Here is a 5,380-nt window from a genome sequence, read left to right as displayed (position 1 = left end):
TAAAGTTCCCAATAGCCCAGCCTCAGTGGCGTCCTGCTCCAAAACATCAATAAGGGTCAAAATTGTGCATTGCTCCCCACCCTCTGATCTCTGTCCAGAGGGTAATAGATCAGTATGAGCCCGTCCTTGCGCTACCACCTCCTCAGGAATTTAGTTGGTAGTATTTCCAGATACCACCGATTTTTGCTCCTTAGAAGCGGGCAATATCAAAACCGGGGAGCGAAGAACCTGTTTCCCCGCGCTAGGTGCGTCTATTTCCCTTCCCGAGGGTAAGAGTACCTCCTTTGTCGCCTTCAGCGACCCAGCAGCAGCCTGGATAGTAGTGCTCCTGGGGGCCAAGGCAGACGAGGGTGCCGGCATATCCCAACGTCGAGTTCTTGGTTGGCCTTGTTGATCTGGGTGCATTTTTAGGCGCCATCATCCGCCCGACGTCTAGCGCCAAGCCCTTCGTCTCCTGCGGCCTTTGGCGCACCTGCACTGATTGCGGCAGAGATATGAGCCCAAGTCCAAGCCCAGTCCAGCCAAGCGCCGAGCCCACGATAAGCCGCGGGATGGAGTGCCGGGCGATCAGGGAACAATGTTGAAACAGCCACTGCATCCGTTCTGGATCTCCGTACAGCTCGAAGCTTGGCTCCGCATACAGAACACCGCTCTGAAAAAGTTGCGTGCTTGAGTCCGGGACACACACTGCTGGGTTGCCTGTATTCAAAATTCTTTCATGCCGGTCGAGGGTAGGGAGCACCGATTAGCCGCTGCTACTCCGCGGCGTCTTCAGTCCGCCATCTTCCACGTGGCAACCATCTTAACAAAATGATGAACTGATGTCATCTCGAGGATCAGTTCTCCAATGGTTTAATCATAGTACGTGCACACCGCCCCTTAAGTGCTAAACCTTCTCCCGGAGCCCCGCTGAGACCTATTATTGCAAAACTCTTGAACTTCCTAGAGAGAGAAATGATCCTCAGGGAAATGCGCCGTAAAGAGAGGGGGGGGGTCTGCTATGACAGCTCGAAGAAAATGATGTTTCCAGATTACAGCCGCGAGGTGCAGAGACAGAGCCACACCTTTGATTATGTCAAGATTCAATTGCGAGCCCTCCAGCTTCAGTACATGCTCTTGTTTCTGGCAAAATTAAAAGTACTATTCCAGGTGAAGGGTTTCTTTTTCTAGACTCCGGAGGAGGCATGGGCTGGAGGAAAGGCCGTCGCTCCAACCTCGGAAGGAAATGTCTCCAGACACTCGACGATGAGGGTTGGAACCAATGAAGATCGGTCTCCGCGGAGACGGGACCGCAGAGAATCCGTAAAGGCACACCAAAGAGGAAGACACTCCATCTGAAACGGACACAGCACAGGGAGTCAGCCCCCCAATCAGCAATCGGACAATACCGACAGGTCCTCTGGCGCATCATCAAGACATCCACTAGAAAAAGCAATCCTGGCGCTCGAACAGAGTGGGAGAGACGAAGAACTGAACGAAGACGCTTCGCCCACAGGTTGCGGGCCCACTGGACTGGGTGCTGCAAATTAAACTCCAGTGGAGAAGACCTGCAGAATGTCTCTCACCCCACCCTTCTCTCTCCTTTCGCTCTTCTCTTTGATTCTTTTTCTCTCTTCTATTTGATGCCTTACACGGTCTGTCCCTGTCTTCTTCGAGAAAGTTCTGGATCTTGAACGACAGTTGGACAGAACACCTGTGCAGCAAAAACTGTAAGAGTTGGGGATTCTGGGTCTGTGAACGGGAGGGAGGGGGGGGGGCTAGACAGACCGACCTATCCACACCGACCAAGGGCTGTTTCCAGAGGTGGGGGGTGGGGGGGCATGAGGTTCGAGGGGGATCAGTGGGGTGGGAGGGGTTTCATACAGTTTGATGTTAGAAGTTTCTATGTTTGTTTGCCAAGCACTAGGATTACGAAACCGAAACTGTTGCATAACAGGAGGGAACCGGAGGACATTCACCCTCCCAATCTTAACATCCCCGATGTAATGTCGCCAACGGTAACATGGCCAGGAGTCCCACTCTGACGGTCCTGACTTGGAACGTCAATGGACTGGGAGACAAGAACAAAAGTCGGCTAGCGTCACAACACATAAAACGACTCCATCCAGAGGTGGTGATGCTACAGGAAACGCATCTCAGGGGAACACAGTGCGGGTTCATTGCTCGAGGAGCATACAGGGTCCTGGCACAGTCTGGGTTCACCACTGAGGCAAGAGGGGCGGCGATCCTGATTAAAAAATACATTCCCTTTCAAATCATACGCATTTGGCACGATTCCCTAGGTAGACATGTGGGGGTTTTGGGGATACGGGGCTGGGTAGAGGTCCTCCTGATATGCGTATATGCACTTCCCAGATTGCAGGCACCCACCTTAACAAAGATGATAGATGTACTGATCGAGACACCCTCCACGCTACATGTGGTAGGAGATTTTAATGACGTAACGGACCTGACCTTCGATCGTTCTGGGGGAGGGACAGACCCACAACGACCACACAACTACAGCGATTCTCCTCGACGATGGGACTGACTATATATGGAAGGCAAAACATCCCCAAACCAGGCAATATTCCTTTCATTCGGGGGTTCATGGCTAACTTTCCAGACTGTACTACATATTTGTTCCTAGAGGGGATATATAGGATGCAGGGCGTGCTGAACATACAATCCAGGGGCCTTTCGGATCACTCCCCACTTCTGGTGGAGTTAGGTTTGAGGGGACGAGACAGGGTTCGGGCTGAAGGCTGAACCCATGGGACCTGCAGAACACCAAAATTGCAAAGGGTATTAAGGCAGACACTGAGGTCTACTTCCTAGAAAACAAGGACTCTGTCCTATCTGGTGTGACGGTCTGGGAGGCTTATGAAACAGTGTTATGTGATAGGGCCCAGTATCGTATTGCATGGGAAAGCGAGCAAAAGACAAGTGCCTGGCGGATCTGGAACAAAAAATAAACAACCTAGATAGACAGGTTGTCCAACACAACGAGCCTGAACAGTCCCGTAAACTCGCAACCCTACGACGGTAATACAAGGAGCTGGCCTCTGACGCTGCCAAGAAACTGCACCTGGCGACCCTGCATCGCCTTTATAAAGTGGGTGATAAGGCTGGGAAGCTTCTGGTCTGGCTCAGCAGACGTGAGGTTCAAAATAGGTGGGTGGAAATAGTGATAGACCTCCAAGGGAACACTCAATGTACAGATGAGGGAGTGGCCACGGCCTTTTGATGAATACTACAGAGATCTTTATAGCGCGCAGCCACAAAAATCGCAGCCTGAGATGTAGGAGTACTTGGGGCCAATGTTAACCCGTTAAGTGCGCCCGTCGGCCAATGGCCGTTGCGACCACTACCTCGGTAATGCTGCGCACGTCCGTTGGCCTATGCAGGCCCGCCCACTCAATGGAACGCCCCGCACTGCGGCGGAATTGCCGCCGTGGTAAACAGGTTAAGGGAGGTGGAAACTCGGGCCCTAGACGAGGACCTCACACGAGCAGAGGTCCAAGAAGCGGTGACTAAGCTGCGATCAGGGAAGACCCCTGGTACCAATGGGTAGCCCGCGGAATTCTACAGAAGTATGCGGTTACTCTCTGTCCCCACCTTCTCAGGCTCTATCTAGAGGCCCGGAGGGGATTTTCCTCCAAGACCAGCGGATGAATACTATTGTGGTCATATATAAGGAGGGCAAGCACCGCGATCAATGTGGGTCTTATAGACCCACCCTACTAGCGACTCGCCTCATGGGGGTGGTCTGGAGTCTGACTCATGAATATCTATCCGGATTAATGCCGGGTAGCGCTACTCAACTGAACTTCAGACACACACACAAATGGCTTATAGAGGTACACAACCGTTTGAGCTAATAGGTGTTTTAGTCACTGGACGCAGAAAAGGCGTTCAACGCTGTCAACTGGCAATTCTTCGACGCCACTTTGGCCAAATTCGGACTAGGGCCAAAATTTCGAGGCTGGGTGGCATTTTTATTCAAACGACCGATGGCTACAGTGCGGGTCGATGGTCGATGCTCAACTACCTTCCCTATAGAGAGAGGGTCGAGACAGGGCTGCCCCCTATCGCCCCTCCTCTTCGCGCTTACTCTCGAGTCCTTGTCTTGCGCTATTAGACTACATCCTTTGATCCGGGGCTTCCACATCACGGACGCAGAAGAGGAAAAAAATCTCGCTTTACGCAGACGATATCCTGCTATACATTACGTACCGTGAGACGACTATACGGGTCCTTTTTGATTTGATAACCGAATACGGACAACACTCAGTATACAAAATCAATTGGAATAAATTCACAATATACTGTCCGACTAGCGCACCCCTAGATTGTCCTCTACCTGGAGAATTGCGAGTGGTGTCGAAGGGCTTTAAATATCTAGGTAGCTTTGTCACGCCCCACGCGGAGGTGTGCAGACATGGGAATCTGGACATCGTCCTGGGTAACTTTAAGGCCGACATAGAGAGATGGAAGGACCTTCCTCTCACCCTGCTGGGTCGAGCTGCTCTTTTTAAAATCATCACTCTGACACAACTCTTATATGCCCTCCAAAACACATACCATCTTCTGCCTAGGGCTATTTTCACTGAGACTCATGACAAAATTAGATCTCTGGTGTGGCAGGATGGGCACCCCAGAATCGAGCCAGCCACTGCGGCGCAACGCTTACAATGGAGGGATTGCACTCCCCGATATAGAGGCTTACTATTGGGCATCCCACCTAATCTCCATATGAACACACAAACATAGAGACCACCCCACATACAGTCTTAAAAGGAAGACAATGCAACCTCACACACACCTACATTAGCTATACGGGGAAAAGGGCAGCTCAAGCTTGCTACCTGCGACTCACTCAAGCGAAACTGTTGGCGTGGAAGAGGGCTAGCAAGACCCTGGGTTGGACAAAACAGATTACGCGATCCACACCACTTTGGAAGGGGACCTGGCATTCGAGACCTGGGACCTCCTTGGAATCTCCACGATAGGGGACATAGTTGAAAAAGGGACGCCTCAAACATGGACTAAATTTAAGCATGAACAATACATGGCTGACTCCCAATTCCTGAAGTACGCAAAATTGCGATAGGCGTGGCAGGCGGAGAACATTCCCCATGAGCTACTCCTGGAATACGCTCCCCTGGAAGGTATGCTCCTACGGGAGGAATTTATCGGTAAAGTGGTCTCCCTCACATATAAAACCATCAATAATAATCTTCCCGATGGGTTGCTAGGTCTCCGAACAAGGTGGGAGAGGGATGTGGGGTCTCTAGAGGATATCGATTGGGAGGCAGCCTTGATGCACCCCAGGGAGGCAGCCATAAGGCTCGACTTCGACTAATTCAATTAAAAATATTGCACCGCGCATACTATGATA

The sequence above is a fragment of the Lissotriton helveticus genome, chromosome 9 (genome assembly GCF_964261635.1).
Source record: "Lissotriton helveticus chromosome 9, aLisHel1.1, whole genome shotgun sequence".
Taxonomy (NCBI): domain Eukaryota; kingdom Metazoa; phylum Chordata; class Amphibia; order Caudata; family Salamandridae; genus Lissotriton; species Lissotriton helveticus.
This window is presented reverse-complemented; position numbering follows the sequence as displayed.